This window comes from Lucilia cuprina, chromosome 6 (assembly GCF_022045245.1).
Source record: "Lucilia cuprina isolate Lc7/37 chromosome 6, ASM2204524v1, whole genome shotgun sequence".
NCBI classification, from domain to species: Eukaryota; Metazoa; Arthropoda; class Insecta; order Diptera; family Calliphoridae; genus Lucilia; species Lucilia cuprina.
The window spans coordinates 44,272,275-44,290,239 of record NC_060954.1 but is presented as its reverse complement, the minus strand read 5'-3'; the positions used below and the strand labels follow the sequence as shown (position 1 = coordinate 44,290,239).

General features: G+C 29.8%; 1 protein-coding gene across 4 annotated transcripts in view; it reads right to left on the bottom strand.

Annotated features, from left to right (window-relative positions):
* Nucleotides 1-17,116, bottom strand: part of LOC111684296 (semaphorin-2A) — a 170,054-nt gene extending 152,938 nt beyond the window's left edge. For 3 of the 4 annotated variants that reach the window (XM_046953549.1, XM_046953548.1, XM_046953550.1), the window contains exon 1: nt 16,688-17,114. The gene's annotated coding sequence lies outside the window, so the exon portion shown is untranslated. Of the gene's footprint in view, nt 1-16,687 lie in introns of all 4 variants that reach the window. The other variant, XM_046953552.1, reaches the window with a different exon arrangement.
* Between the last annotated feature and the right edge of the window lie 849 nt (nt 17,117-17,965).

Below are 17,965 nucleotides of genomic sequence, written 5' to 3'. Positions count from 1 at the left end.
TTTCAGCACTAGTCTCGTATTTTTCAGTGCGGCTCAACACTTTATGAAAGTATAGAATGAATTTTTGAATATTTGAAGTAAAATCCATTTATATTCTAGTATCTGTGAATACAGACAATATATTTTTTAACAAATAAGGCAAGGCATTAACTAAAGAATAAAATGACAAAATTCAAGCGTTTTTGGAAACTGTCCAAAATCACAGGAATTTGGCAAAAAAAAAATGGGCAAATTCAGAATGTAATTCGCAATTGTATAAGAAAACAATTCGAATATTAAGAAAGCATAAATGGAGATGGAGATAAAGAGATTCCATAAAATTTCCAAGTCAAGTGATTCTGTAGCAAAAATTGGAGAAAAAGTGGATGTTACAGCAAGCCTAGCTACAGTAAAACGAATTGTAAGATGGGCCAAGGCTTTAAAAATATTAAAAAATTAATAAACACTCTAATTACAACCAACCACTCCAATTACAACTCTTAAAGAGAAATCCTCATGGTTATAAAAAGCTATATCAACATCTCGTTTTTTTCGGATAAAAAAAAAATAAGAAGGTCCAGATCGATATAATCATTATTTTTATGATTTTTGAAAGGAAGCTCTACCTGAGTCGTTTGCATAGCTGACATTGAACAAAACAGTGAACATATTTAAGTTAGCTGCAGTGTAAATCGACTTTTAGAATAATTCTAATAACGATTAGTTTTTGGTTGGCATTACATACATGTATCAGCTCCAACCTATAACACCTTCCTCATTATAGGGGTGTAGTGTATAAAAGCAGTGCGGATCCTGTTCTATTAGTGTAAGGTAACATTTAGTCCTGATTTGACCGACTTTTCCTTTACTCGTATATACTTATGCCTACTAACTTCAAGTCGTATTTTAATACAATTTTTTTCATATCCTTTTGCCGTTCTCATTATTGTTGTTTCATTAGGGTCTTTTTTCTTATTGTTTTAGTTGTTGCTACATTTTTTCTCTACCATAAACCCTATGACAAGGCGTCAGCAATTAATGGTACAATTAAAAAGGCATTAACAACAATTAAGCTCTTATACAAGTATTTTTCTGCTACTACTTGTTCTTTTTTTATTATATTTAATTTTATTTCGTTGTGTTTTGTTTTATTTTATGTTTTAGCAGTATTATTTATAATTCCATTACATTCTTCACCCAGGGACTCAGTCTAGAGTTAGGTATTTTGTATTCTGTTGCTACTTGTATATTTTTTTATGATTATTAGATATATTTGCTTTCTTGTTTTTTTATGTTTCGTTTCCTTTCCTTTTTGGTATGATTTAAATTTTGTTTCCTTCCATTAAATAAATATTTTATGTGCTACTGTGTATGTGTGTATATGTTTAAAATCATATACACATATAGCTATTAAGAAGATTTATTAGACTTAAAGCTATTAAATTTAATTATAAAGTTTAAAATATTTAATATGCATGTATTAAAAAATATATATTTTTTTAATAAATAATTAATTATCTCCTTATAGAGCATAATTAAGAAGCTAGACAAAAAATAACTGTTTGTTGAGGAGGTTATTTATTTTAATAGTAATTAAAATTGTGAAATTTTTAATTATATATGTTCAGTAATATATACACACACACATGCATATGTATGTTAATGTCAACAGGATTCATTTCTCATATGTCCACCATCAATATACTTGTCAGAAAAATGTATAGAAGGACATTCTCGATATTTATTATCTAATATTTGATATTTTAAAACAAAATATTTCTTCAAGTGGACTTAAAACTTAAAACACTTCCTCCCTAGACTTGGGCATTGATCATTTTGGAATTTCATACAGAAAATATTTACAAATGTAGGTTTAAGATTAAAATTTGCTCGTGTTACAAACAAAATGATAAAACCCTACTTGATAGTTAATTATCTTGGTAGCGTACCACCAAAGGAGTCCTGAGATATGTATGTAAATCAATACGTCATTCACTTTTAACTCAAGTAACTCTGGTCGTGTATAGTGTAGTTACAACTAGAACTTGTTACGTCGAAATGGGGTCAAATTAACAACATACGAATACCTGTAGTCTGTTGGGACTAAAACTTAGTAGATTCAACTGTATCCTCGGTCTTTGGAATGTTTTGATCTGGGAATCGAATTAAGGATTTTGTACCACTATAACCAGTAGTCCACATGGCATTCTCTTCTGCTCTGTGGTGAAAAGACTAACATATGGTAATGTCTAATAAACGGAATAAATTTCGGTGTATAAGAATCATAAAGCACACCCTAAGCATAAAGCAGTTCGACTTATGTTATTCCATTCCATTGTAGGCTAATTTTTTAACATTATATAGTTGGTGTAAGGTACTAATATTCTCAGCTTCAGCCCAGAGATTTCAATGTAAAATTCTATTTTTTGGTCCATTGTATGTATAGACAGCACAGATACAAGCTGATGCAAAATGATCGGCGGCGGCGGCGCAACCTTTATACGTCGGCGGCGGCGGCGGCGGCTTATTGTAGAAAATATCGGCGGCGGCTAAATTGTCGGCTCAATTTAATCTTTTCTTCAGAAATTGACCTTATAAGCGTTTATTATATTGAAAAATCTCTGTATAATAGTCTGTTATATAGAAACCTGTCTCTAAGTTTTTTCTACAGAAAAATTAACATTTATAGTAGTTTTCACAATTTTAAAATTAGCACAATATTGTGTGGCAACACTTTTCAATTTGCAATAATAATTTAAAATAGTGGCAACTCCGTTCAAATTTGTGAATTTATTTTCCGAAATACATGTGTGATTCCAATCTTTATCAGCGGCTACATTTAAGCCGGCTTAACTTTTGAGCCGAAAGAAGACGGCGGCGGCGCGGCGCGGCTTGAAAAATATTACCGGCGGCTAGCTGCCGCCGAGTTAAGCCGATTCGGCTTGTATCTCTAATAGACAGTTCCACAGTCACTATAGACTGGTGTTCTTGTTCCTAGTATTGACTTTAGACTGGTCTATAGCCACGACTATAAACTGTTCTACATTGTCGGACTATAGACAGTTCTATTAGTTCGACTTGCTGATTCGTATAACCTCTTTTAGAGCTGTCTCAGTAAATTGATCACATTGTTCAAGTTTATAAGAGTATATCCAAGTCTGTATCAAATTTCACAACTATGATTTCTATATACTTTTTATACCCATTATTTAAAAAAAAGATGGTGGTATATTGGATTTGTCATTTCGTTTGTAATACATCGAAATATATATAATCTTAACCCTTATTGAAATCTAAGACGGCATAGCAATGTCTGTCTATCTGTCTCTTGAATGCACGATAGAGTCCGAATGGAAAGAGCTAGAGAGTTGAAATTTTCCACAAATATTTCTAACAGGTAAGGTTTTTTTGGTGTTAAAAATGGGCTATATGGGTTGACGTGTTCGCATAGCCTGGATACAAAATCACTTAATTTTGAATGGGACAAATTAAATTCGATAACAAATATACCATATTTTGTAATATTTCATATGAAAGTTATGCCCGATTATTACAAAAATCGTTCTTTGGTAAAAACAAGTTTGTGCCAAATTTCATCAAATTATCTTACAAATTGTTTAACATAAACACACTCACAGACAGGCAAACAGACAGATAGATATACGTACAGACGGACGGACATAGCTAAATCGACTCGATTGTTATTCCTTAAGGTGGATGTAGAACCAATATTTTTAGATGTTATAAACATCAGCACAAGCGCGTAATACTCTCCCCATTATAGTGGTGTAGGGTGTAAAAAAAATTTTAAACCATTTGTTCAACTCAAAATCATAAAATTTTTATACAATTTCAAACCAGAGATAAATCATTTAAATTTCCATTACAAAAAAATGTTTGCCTATCAGCATAAAAACCTGCATTACGTGTTTTTGATTACAAGTACACTGAATACAATTTTTTTTCTAATGTATTTTTTTACAATTCCCATTTACTTTTACTCCTTTGTAGCAATAATATGTAAATACATAGTTCATAAAGGTAATTTGTCTTACAGACAACTTTTGGCGATGTATGTCTGACTACTTGTTTATATATATTTTTTCTTCATTTATTCATTCAGCAGATTTTGTTTGCCCTTTTTTGCTTTAAACGTTGTGATAATGGTGATTGCTGTTGGTTAGATGGATTTTTATGTTTTATCATCAAAAGACACTTTGATTTAACTCTGGAAAAAACGTAAAACTATAAAACTCTAAGGAACTGTGTCGTACTATGTGGTTATAGGAGATATTGTATCTATATTTGCTTTCTCTTTACAGCAGAGATTTCACGTTACAGTTTTCTGCGTTTGTTTTAGATTGCTAAAAGGATGTTGTTAATATGTTAGATACATCTTTACATCTTTTACTTTCATACATTTTTCAATTATATGATGTTGCTTACAGCTAACAAAATTAAATTTAACTAGAAAAACTTTACTTGGCTAGCTGATGGCTGTTGTTGTTGTAAGTGTGATTTTGTTTTTAGCTTTCGGAAAAAATATTGAATGTTTCAATGTTAGGTCATCCGTCCATCTATCCATCCATCCACTTTAAATGATGTTTTTTCCCTTTTTTACTTAATTCTTAAAAGCTAAAATGTTCTTTATTTGTTTGCATGTATTTGTGTGTGTGTGTGTGAGTGTTTGTGTCTGTGTGTGTTTGAGTATATTCTATTCGGTCAATGTTATTGCCACTTTTAATTTTTATTTGCTGATCATCTTATATTTCTTATGCTTATTTGTTTTCTTGTATTGATTGTTTGGAAAAGAGAGACAAACAGTGGTCTAGCAAAAAAATATATTAAGAAATCAAAATTGTAAAAAATGGACCAAGTCATCTCGGTATATTTCCTCTGGTCACTTAAGGGCTTTAATATAATCTAAATAATGTTGGCCAAAAAACGCTTTAAAATTCCATATTAAACCTTCAAAAAACATATGCATATCTTTAATATTTTACTATTAAAAAAAAAAACTTGAAAATAAAGTTTTGTCCGCCTAGGACTCCATTTAATAATATAATTTTAATTGTCCTTACAGTAATATTTGGGCCTTTTAAAAACATATTTAAACATTTATTTTTCCCGTGCGCCGTATTCATATTTTTATTACACCGTATTTTTTTTTTTAATTAAACCTAGTACCACAGTGACAATTTCATACTTTTGTAGCAATATTCTTATATCCTGTTCACTTTTAATGGTCCTTTTCAAACAGTTCTATTGAGTGTCTAGACATTATTGTTGTCTAATATAGAGATTTGTTTTTTTAACATTAGAATTATATTTTGTTTTTGTACAAATTTTCTGCCTTTTAACGGGATGTTGTCAATGTTTTCTACTTTTTCACATATGTATGTATATATACGTATATGTATGTGTAGTATTTGTACCGGATTTTATTGTTAATATTTGATATTATGTACATTAGGCAGGTCCTTCCAAAACACATTTGTTACATTTTTCAATATAAGTTTTCTTATTTCATCACCGTTTAAAACTAAATATGATACAGTAGATAGTGCATACTACTGATGAATTTACTGTCGAGACTATGAAACTGGCTATAGGCGAGACAAGGACGCTAATTTTAGAATCATAGACCAAACTATTGAACTGTTTAGAGTCAAGAGTACAAAACTATGTAAAGTTGAGATTATAGATCTGCCTATACAATTGTCTATATCTGTCTTTAGAATTGTCTATAGTCGCGACTGTAGAACAGTCTTTAGTCGATACAATGGAACGGTAAAGAGTAGAGGCTGTAAAACTGTCTATACTCGAAACTATAAAACTATCTATTGTTGGCACTTGAGATTATAGAACTGTCCTTAGTGGAGACTATAACACAGTCTATAGTCGAGACAAAAGAACTGTCCATATTCCAGACTCAACTATAGTAATCTCAACTATAGTTGAGACTACGGATGTGTCGATAGTCGAAACTATGGAATTGTCTATAGTCGAGACAAAACAACTGTCTTTAGTCGTGACAATACAACAGTCTTTCGTTAAGGCTCTAAAACTTTCCATAGTGGAAACTATGGAACTGTCCATAGTCGGGACTATTACAATTTCTTGAGACTATAGAACTGTCTATATTCCAGACTATAAAACTGTCCATAGTCGAGACTTTATAATTATTTATAGTCGAGACTATAGGACTGTCTTTAGTCGAGACTATAGAACTGTCTATAGTAGAGACTATAGAACTGTCTATAGTAGAGACTACAGAACTGTCTATAGTCGATACTATAGAACTGTCTATAGTAGAGACTATAGAACTGTCTATAGTCGATACTATAGAACTGTCTATAGTCGAAACTAAGTATAGAACTGTCTATTGTCGAGACTATAGAACTGTCTATAGTTGAGACTATAGAACTTTCTATAGTTGAGACTATAGAACTTTCTATAGTTGAGACTATAGAACTTTCTATAGTCGAGACTATAGAACTGTCTATAGTTGAGACTATAGAACTATCTATAGTCGAGACTATAGAACTGTCTATAGTCGAGACTATAGAACTGTCTATAGTCGAGACTATAGAACTGTCTATAGTCGAGACTATAGAACTGTCTATAGTCGAGACTATAGAACTGTCTATAGTCGAGACTATAGAACTGTCTATAGTCGAGACTATAGAACTGTCTATAGTCGAGACTATAGAACTGTCTATAGTCGAGACTATAGAACTTTCTATAGTCGAGACTATAGAACTGTCTATAGTCGAGACTATAGAACTGTCTATAGTCAAGACTATAGAACTGTCTATAGTCGAGACTATAGAACTGTCTATAGTCGAGACTATAGAACTGTCTATAGTCGAGACTATAGAACTGTCTATAGTCGAGACTATAGAACTGCCTTATTCGAGATTATAGAACTGTCTATAGTCGAGACTATAAAACTATCTATAGTCGAGACTATAGAACTGACTATAGTCGAGACTATAGAACTGTCTATAGTCGAGACTTTAGAACTGCCTATAGTCGAGACTATAAAACTGTCTATAGTCGAAACAATAGAACTGTCTATAGTCGATACTAAGGAACTCTCTATAGTCGAGACTATAACTGTCTATAGTCAAGACTATTGAGCTGTCTACAGTCGAGACTATAAAACTGTCTATAGTCGAAACAATAGAACTGTCTATAGTCGATACTAAGGAACTCTCTATAGCCGAGACTATAACTGTCTATAGTCGAGACTATAGAGCTGTCTACAGTCAAGACTATAGAACTGTCTATAGTCGAGACTATAGAACTGTCTATAGTCGAGACTATAGCACTGTCTACAGTCGAGACTATAGCACTGTCTATAGTTAAGACTATAGAACATTGTCGAGACTGTAGAACTATTTATAGTCGAGATTATAGAATTGTTTATAGCGGAAAATAAAGTAGTGTCTGTAATGCAAACTTGAAAATTGTCTATAGTAGGGACTAGAGAATAGTCCATGGTCGAGACAATGATACTGTTAAGAGTCGAGACTGGAGAATTCTGTGTAGCCGATACTAAAGTGAACATTCTTTACTTGAAACTATGGAACAATCAATTGGCCAATCAGATAAATCTATTAACCTTCTATATTCGAGAGTATTGAAATGAATATAGACTTCAGAACTTGTCTATATGCAGACATTACTAGGTTGATCTTAGTTTATATAATTTATCCCAAGGCAATAACCATTTGAATTTTACTACTTGTTAAAGTGGAACAGTCTATTATTAAGGATCATTCCTTTTGCATCTGCACTTGAAACCAGTCTAAACTACGTCTATAACCGATACCAGTTCATTGGAGCCTTCTAAATTCGAGACATTAAAACTGAAAATAGTAAAAACTTTAAAAATTGTCTATACACAAAACATCTTGCTAGACTATAAGTTTAGACTAATAGTAGGATAATCTTAGCTCGAATATTATATCCCAAGGCAATATCATTTTGAAACTTTAAAGAGAAACGGCCCGTTGTTGAGGGACCTTCCTTCATTTTGCATCTGTTAGTAGATAATTGTATTTAGTCTGTGCACTTGTATCTCTATACTTTTGTATCTGTATATGTATGTATTCGTTTATGTTTAGTATTTGTGACTTTTGTTATTGTTTTATAAATACATATAAAAATACTTATGTATGTATGTACGTAGAGTGTTTTATTATGAGTGTTTATGTGTGACATTTAGTTCTTGTATTACGTTAAGGTTTTTATTCGACACCGTTCGCTCTATTTTCAAATCATTTTCTAACAGTTCAAATGATTATTTGTTTTTATTTTTACTACAACATTTTCTGTGCCTTTCTGATGGGATTTTAATAGTTTTGACCTTAGATTAAGAGTGTATTACCATTAGAATTAAATGTTATTTGCGGATGATTCTTTTGTGTTGTTATTTAGTTTTATGTTGCTAGTTTACTTTGTTTACGTAATTGTGGCATATATGTAGGTTGGTTGGTTGGTTGGTTTGTTTAGGAATTTAATATGATTTTAGGAATATTGGTTTTATGTTTATACGTATGTTTGTATTTTCCTACATATTGTTTTAAAGTGATTGTCTAATCTGTTATTGACATGTATATAGTGGAGGGAGGGATATGTATGTGTTTGTGTAAGTAAAAGTAAATATAATGTTAATTAAATACAAATTGAAACTATGATTTTTTTTAATAGAAAAAAATGGTTTTGTTTCCTATAATTGTATTAAATTTCAAATTCGAATTTCATTTTTATAAAAAGAAATTATAATTCAAACAAGGGCAAGTTATACATTTAAAAAAAGAAATTGAATCTGCTCACTTATGTTGTATATCCATCAAAATATCTGCTTTTTCAGAAATTAAGAACAGCATAAAAGTCTTTAAAATGTACAATAATACTATAATATATAAATCACATACAACATTTTTTTAATATCAAACATATAGCCGCTTTTAAAACACTTACATACACTCATACTTGTTTTTCCTTAATACTAAGTAGTAAATTAAATTAACTAACTACATAGTCTTGTTTATTTACAACTTAATTAACATTTAATTAATCAAATTATGTTGACATATCACAAGCAAAAAGAAATAGTTTTTCGCATATTTCTCAAATCAGAATTGTACGATTGGAGACTAATATATAAGACCAAATGGAAATATATATATAAATGTATATAATAGTCTCACATATTTATATATAGTCATTGTTGTCTTGTTTCTCCAATATTGCAACCTGCCTGCCTGCCTGCTTGCTTGCCTGGCATGCAGTCAACAAGACAGCAACAAACAAACAAACAAAAAAACCAGTCTGCTGCTGTCATTGTCATCTGTTGATGTTGTTGACTCATGTTCGCACAGCGGCAGGTTTATTCATTTCTTGTATTTTTTATTATTTTTTTGTTGCTTTATAACTATTTGTGTTGCTATTGCTGTTGCTCTTTTTTTACATTGGCATTAAGAATAAAATGCATGAAAATAACAGGCAAATAAATGAAGACAACAAACAGGAAAATGTAATGGTAATTGGTTAGGACAGGCTGCAGTAGATACCCTATAGTACGTATATAATAATTTAAATATTTATGTAAATATTTTATATTTCTTTGATAAACTTTAACTAAATTTTAAGGCTGTCGATTATTATTAACAATTTTTTCCGGAATTTTCTTTCTGCAATTTCGTGCCAAGTAATCCAATTCAAAAAATCGATTTGAATGAAATTTGCTTTAAGTTGAGTACTGTTGGATTTAGGGAGAATTAAAATTGGATATTTTGGTTATACAGGATATTTTCAAATTAGTGTAAATTTTCAACTAAACAAATTGCCTAAAAGAACTTGGGTAGCTATAGTTTACAAATTTGTTTGAAAAGGACCTTACCCATCAAAAAAAAAAAGAACTTCCAAAGAGTACAATTTACTACTTGGAAGTACTAAAAACGACCAAAAAGAAGTGATGAGTTTAACACAGGCTTGTCATAGTGCTTTTATTTGATTCCAAAACCACTACATCTGAAGTCATTCTCAACAAGTTATTTCTATCAATAGTAATGTGATAATTATTTTCTAAAAGCAGCCTTTAATTATGAGTTAGAGTATTTTATAAAGAGATTAATTTTTAAGTATATTTTTATACCCTCCACCAGCATCAGAATATTTACATATATATGTTTGTCTTTGCATGTATAACACTAAGAATTATCCATTTGTCTGGTTTAAAGACGTTTAAATCAAGCTAAGGAAATAGCCGTATTTCACCAGAAACATTCACTGTTTTTCTGATTAGTTAGGCATTAAAAATCAGCGAAATCAGTTCAGAACGTAAAAATTTCAAAATTTTAAACTACATCCAAAAATCGGAATTTTTTCATATTTCCTGAGGAGACTGAAAATATCTCTATCACCCAAAAATTTTTCAAAACTTTTTTTATTTTACAAGCTGTGATTTCATTCGTTATAAATATATTTGTTTTTTTTTTTTGGATCGGTCTATATTTGCTCATACCTCCCATATACCTTTCATATGGATGCACTTCCGAAAGTTACAGAAACACATACATTTATTTTATTGACAAAGTAAGATATCCAGATCAAATTTGAAAAAAAATATATATTTGTCCAATTCACAATCGGTGTTGTAAGGTTGTATCGTAGTATGTCGTAATTTTTCTACCCTACAACACTTCAGTGGGGAGGGTATATTGGGTTTGTGCCTATGTTTGTAACGTACAATAATATTGGTCCTATACCCACCTTAAAGTATACCAATCGGCTCAGAATCATTTCCTGAGTTGATTTACGTATGTCCATCCGTCTGTCCGTCTGTCAGGTCGCAATTTTGAAGATAATTCAATGAAATTTAGTGCATCATACTATTTTGTCTCAGGGTCGAAATTGGTTAAGATCGGTTCATTATTTCACCTAGCCCCCATACAACTGTACCCCCGAATAGGACTTATAAACTTTGTAATCAAACTACAGGTCGCAATTTTGGAGATAATGCAATGAAATTTGGCACATGATCTTTTATGGTACTGTAGACGAAGCCTATTGAAAATAGTTAATATCGGTCCATTATTTCACCTAGCCCCATACAAATTAACGTGCCAAATAGGGCTTTTAAAATACAAAATACCTTATGATCAACCCATTTCCCCTATACTTTCAAAACCTCGTTAAAGTTTGTGGAAAATTTAAATAATGGCTTATATTTACATAACAACTTCCTTTTTAATGACTACTAATTACAGTCTGTTTTAGTTTTAAGCATTCTTATAATGACTCACAATAAAGTACTTATATAAGTAATTATTTGTAATTACTTATATAAGTAATTGTTCATACGTGAGCGTGGTAAGTACTTGTCTCCAATGTCATCACCGTATTTAAATAATGTGCTAAAATGCTAATTAAAAAAGTCGTTTTTCAACTTATTACTTTTCAATGTTCTTAAAACAAAATTATATTTTAACTCCTTTTTTGTAAGTATTTATATAAGTAGTTATTTATAACTGAGCGTGGTAAGTACTTGCCTCCAACGTCATCACAATGACGAGTTAAAATGCTAATGAAAAAGTAGTGAATAGTACCTTTTTTAACATATCACTTTTCAATGTTTTTAAAATTAAATAACAATTTAACTCCTTTTTTGTAATGAGTGTGGTAAGTACTTGCCTTCAATGTCATTACCGTATTAAAATAATGAGTTCAAATGCTTATGAATTAGTAGTGAAAAGAGGCTGTTTTAGCTCTTAGCTTCTGCTGGGTATGTAGCTTTTTTGTGTTGAACTCTTTAAGAGCGTTTTTAAAATAGTTTAAAGTTATTTTTATGCAATTTTAATGTAGGTAGCTTTAATTTAACTTTTTCTTTTTAACGAAAACATACAAATATCTTTAGATATTTATTTGGTGTTTTTTTTTTTTATTTTGTGGGTATCCGTTATAAAATTTATTATAAATGACTGCACTATCTGCAGTTTGAGATATATTTTTTATTAAGAGTATTTTTTTTAATCTGAACAAAAACACAGAAAATGCATTTTTAACCATGTGTTTTGTGCATGAAATAACCATTGATTAAGGTATAGAACCATACAAGAAAATGCATAAAAAAAACAGCGCAATATGTATAAAAACCAACAGCAACCAGTTATTAAATGTTGGTTTTAGTGGGGTTTCATGCCAGACAGTTTACAGTGGTGTTAAAAAGTACAATGATTCTCACAATATTAGCACAAAAGCAGATAAATTGTTTTAAAATTTAAAATATGTAATTTTCTTTTATTTTATCACTAACTTAATTATATTTAAATAAATTTAAATTCTTTTTTCATTAATTATATCACGCACTGTAACGTCATTTGCATTTGCATCTTTTTATGGAAATACTTTTTTTACATTTAAATCGCACAGACTTTTCAACCTAATGGAATGCTTAGATAGAAGGTAATACAATAAAACCAAACCAACTGCAACAAGATGACCGGCTTATGATATTAATATGAAACTTAAAAAAAACAGGTTTTTTACATTAACTTCCATTTGAATTCACACAGATTCACTAATACATTAATTTAACAAATACAGATACAGATAGGTACTACTAGATGAAAAAAAGAATGGTATTTCTTGGGTTATGAATACACAGCATTTTAATTTGTTTTTTCTTTTCTTCGTTTTTTAATTTATATACTTTTTATTTGTGTTTCTGAATTGAAACTTAATTTTGCACTTTAAACTTACAAGATCATAGATAATATGTATGAGTAGTAAATTAAAACTATATCATTTAATATTTCTCCATAAAAGTGGTGGGTAGGATAAAGCAAACCAATATTATGCAAAACTCTTTTTTATGAGAAGAAAGGTACAAAAAGGTGCAGAGGCTAAAAAAGTACTTAAGCATTTTAATAATTTTTATTCCATGCAAAACTTGCACTGAATAGTAATTAGTTAAAATGCTAATAAAACATCTGTTCACAATCACTTTATTAGTATTTTAAGTCATTATTTCAACATTGGAGTCAAGTACTTCCATGTTTACTTACAAAGAAGTTGTTTTGTAAAAAGATCTATAGAGAATACGAATCTGGAACTTCGATGAGTAATATGACGACTAACGTCATTTTCGGAAGTGAACCTTATATGAGAGGTATAAACAATTATGAACCGATACCGAACAAAGTATTTCCATAAAAATAACATTGTCCCCACTTCAAAAGTAATACTAGGTGATTTGTTTACCTTCTGTGGAAGTGATATTTATTGACTTCCTAAAAAGCGAAAAGGATTTATTTACTTTTGTTATTTTTTGTTATTAATATAACTTGAATCCCTTTCTAATAACTTTTAAAAAGAACATACAAAATTGCCTCCTTAGAATTACTTTAGATGTAGTGAATTTGGAATCAAATAAAAAGGACATACCTCTTATGACATGTCTATGTTAAAATCAACACTTCTTCAGATTTCTTTCAGTACTTCCATGGAGTAAATTCTTATTTTTGGCTTCTTTGGAATTTTTTTTTCTGGGTGGTAACTAATATTTAGTTAATTAGTTAGTTAGAAAGGAGGTATACACATCAAATCCGAAGAAATACACCTAGGCCTCAATCGGGCCTATTGTGCGCTCCTCAACCAGTGCCACGGGTGGGAATCGAACTCACCACCTCCGGTCTACCAGAATAGAACAATAACCACCGGAGGCCATGTTTAGTTAAGAAACATTCTTAAGGAATTTTGTTGCGCAAACTTTATTTAGCTATGAAATTTGTCTGTTTACGTGATTATCGGGATTATGCTTTGTAAGCTAAATATTGAGAAAGTGTTTACACCTTCCTTTCAAATCCAATAAATTTTTTTTTTACTGTAAGGACTATAAAAACATTTTAAAATTATAGTTTCTGTAATTAACTCAAAATTGGCTAATGAACAATACTGAGATCAGGAATTTCATTCGCTCCACAAAAATTATTAGTTATTTCTTGCGTTCAATTCATTAATACGCGTTGTTAGAGTGATATTTCTATATGAGATCCTTAGAAAGGCTATTTCTCGAGACACTCTAATATAGATTATAGATTCCCGAGAAACGACCTGACCTGTGGGTTTATTGCGAAAATAATATATCTCCTTTTTATAACCAATGGGGAGTCGGGATATATTATTTTTGTCATTCCGTTTAAAACACATCGAAATATTGTTCTAAGTCTTGGTCCTCATTAGATTCTAAGAAGATCTAGCCATATCCATCCAACTGTCTGTTGAAAACACAATGGTTTCGAATGCAAAAATCGAGAGGACTAAATTTTTCAAGAAACAACCTGACAATCAGAAACTAAAATATATTCGTGATCCACATAAGATTTTAAGACGATCTGGCAATGTCCTTCCGTCTGTCTGTTGAAAACATAACAGTGTCCGAACGAAAAATTACTAGAGGAAACAATTATCGAGAAATTGGTGCAAGTTTTTTGGTATTGAAAATATACATAAATTATCGGTTTAAGATTTCACCTGGACCTCGAACAAATGATAATTCAAAATCTGTCTGCCAAATTTTTATGACTATCGGTTCATATAAAGTAGCCATTACAAAATGACTAGCGGTTTATTTAATTCCTCTTACAAAATGACTTCATCGCTCGTATCGTAATCGGTTCATAATTAACCTTCAGGCCACCCTCAGAAAATATTTTTAACGTTCATTACGAGCTCAGGTATTATATTTTAGAAATGAATTTCAAAATAAACAAGTTTTATGATAACCAAAATCACTTTACCAAGGTTGTTAGGATCGGTCCATATTGAACCTACCCCTTCTCCATAAAAGGTCCACTTTTTGACTTTAACAATTTATAATTTCTATTTAACATACATTTATTTTATGTTAACCGAAATGTCCCTACTAAATTTTTTAAGAAAGGGTTCATAATTGGCCTTACCTCCCATTTAATATGATTTTAACGCTCTTTGGGATCAAATTCGACTAAAGCAAGTCTAACAATGACTTTTCTACCTAGTAGTATAAGGAATTGACCTTATTCAGAAATTGAATTAAAACTGGCTTTAAAATTGAGCACAAAAGAGTTTTTGAGGAATCGATATCTATACTTATGAAAACTTATTTTCGGTCCATAGTTTACACTATCAACCATCTTACAGAAAACTAGTTTATAGTTAATATTTTTTTCTAAAAGTTTAACATTACTTAGAATAGAATTATTGCATATAACACTTGTTTTATACCCAACCACACTTTAGTAATGTAGTTTAGTCCGTCCATCCGTCCATATAAACCTTGTAATCAAATTACAGTTGGCAATTTTAAAGATAATTCAATTGGTACGTGATCTTCTATTGTCCCAGGAACAAAGTCTCTTGAAAGGATCGGTTAAGATCGGTCCATTATTTCGCAATAGTACTCATTCAATTGAACCTTACGAATATGGCTTTTGAGCTTATAATTACGTTTAATATACACAGAAAACAATATCAATAGTTTATATTCAATTGACATGTTTTTCTCTTTCTTAAATTTTTATTTAAACAAATTTTTATTTGTCTTAATTATCACGTTGTTTAAAATCTAAATGTACACTTTTGATTAAATATTTAATTGATTCAATTAATTTTTTAATTGATTGAAAACATTTTATATGTTCAAATTTGACAATAAAGTGATATTTTTTGTAAATTCTGAACGTATTGTTAAAGGTCGATATAATCGATTAATAATTTGATTGTCTTAATCACCTTCTTAATTGATTAAAAAAAAAATTTTTTTCCATCAAACCGTTTAATTTTTTTGATTAATAAATTAATAAGAAATTAAATTTATTTTAATTGAATATTTAATTTTTATAATTAATGAAATAATCAATGTTAAATCTTGTCTTAATTATTGAAATTAATTGTTCTGATTAATTTGTTATTTGGAAAAAAATAGATTTTTTTTTTTATTTTTGTTTACAAATTTGGTAATTGATATCATCATTTTGTTTATAAGTGCAAAACTTGTTGTTAAAATAAAAAACGAAGTACTTCCAAAAGAGTAGCATTTATCACCACTTCAAAAGTAGTACAATGTTATTTTTTTTTAATTTCTCTGGAAGTGATGTTTATTGACGTCTAAAGAAGCGAAAAGAATCCATTTATACATTTATTTATTTATGTTAAAGTTGAGTAAAATAAGTTGTATTCAATAATATTACAATTTCACTTCCTAATAACTTCCAAAAAATGGCATAAAAACTACTTTCTGATAATGACTTCAGATGTAATGAATTTGAAATTAAATAAAATGGACATTCCTCCTTTGACAAGCCTGTATTAAAATCATAACTTCTTTAGGTCTTTTTTCACAACATCCATGGAGTAAGTACTTCTTTTTTGGCTTCTTTGGAAGTTCTTTTTTTTAAGGGGTATGGTTAACATATTACAAATTTAAGTTTTGTCACAACCGAATATAACACTTTTAACTGTTTTATTATAACAGATTATACAAAATAATGAATTCTTCGGAGAATCCTGTGCAATTGAAGGAGGTAATCCATTCTGATTTAGAAATATCATTAACAACACTATAAGTAGTTTAAATATTTTTAAAGTACCTACTGTAATATGTATCTTTAAAATTTGCTGTTAACTGCACTAAAGAGATTAAACAATTAATTACCTTTTTTCTTAATTCTTAGAAATTGGTTGATTTTGTTTAATTTTATTTTTTTCCTTTTGTATTTTCACAACACTTAAATTTTGAATTCCCACAGACACTGCACAAAAGTGTTAATGCACTTTTATTTGTATTAATTTCAAAATATTTATTTTACTTTTTCTTTAGGATTTTTTTTTTCATACATTTTGCTTTTAGATAACTTCTGGTTTGTTTTGTATTTTATCTTTATTTTGTTTGCTTTAAAACTATTTTTGTTTGGTTTATTATTATTTTTTTTGTTTTTGCAATTCTTTTTTTTTATTATCTTTTAAAAGACACCCGTCTGTAAAGAACGTTAAATAAATTTTATCATAACTTGCATTCCGCACAAACGTACCGTTCGTTTTGCAATATCCGCATAAACTGTTTGTTATTTCAGTTATCGTTTGTTAATCAAGTCCCTCTTTAGTTACATTTTGGCCGGCAAAAAAGCAAGTAAACGAAAAGAAGAAACTAGCAAAACAAAAAAAATATATATATGATATGCTACTGGCACCTACCTACCTCGATTTGCCATTGAGCAACTTGTTTTGTGCAGGCATTTAGTTCGTAGGGAGCCAAACTTGTTTTTTCGCTTCGAAAGAATTGTCTTGAATTTTGAACACTAGTAGTCTTTGTATATGGTTCGTATCTTGTTTTTCTTTTTTGTGCATTCGCCTTAGTTTTACGAATATTTCTCTGACTTCGCATTCAAATTCGCATACAACTCAATGGCTAAGAGTCACAAAACCAGTATTTTGAGAGGATTTAATGTACTAAATAAATTTTTGGAGTTTTCTCATGCTGGCAATGCTTTTGTCTTTTGTATTGGGAACAGTTAAACCGGCAAATTTATTTGTTTTGATTGTAATGCGCAGGTTTGTGTGTAAACAGTTGGGTTGGGTGTCTAGGAAGTTGGCTAAGGAATTTCAACCGTTAACATAATTGGAGTGCATAAATGTTAATGTTATATTTACCACTTTTAAAACAAAATATAAAACCTTGTTTTTTTTTTTAATTTTGATATAAAATTAGAATGCTGCAGTCAATGTTCTTACTAAGGAGTGAGATCGAAAAATTCTTAACACACGTTTTTCATTACATTTTTCAACCAAAGTATTATTTGATTTTTTTTTTATCAAGTTACCTTTTAAAAACATGTCAGTTATTATGTGTAATGTCAATTATATTAATTTTTTTGTTAATCTGATTAAAATGAGTGACCAGTAAAAAGTGCGTACTGAAATTATTAAATATTTT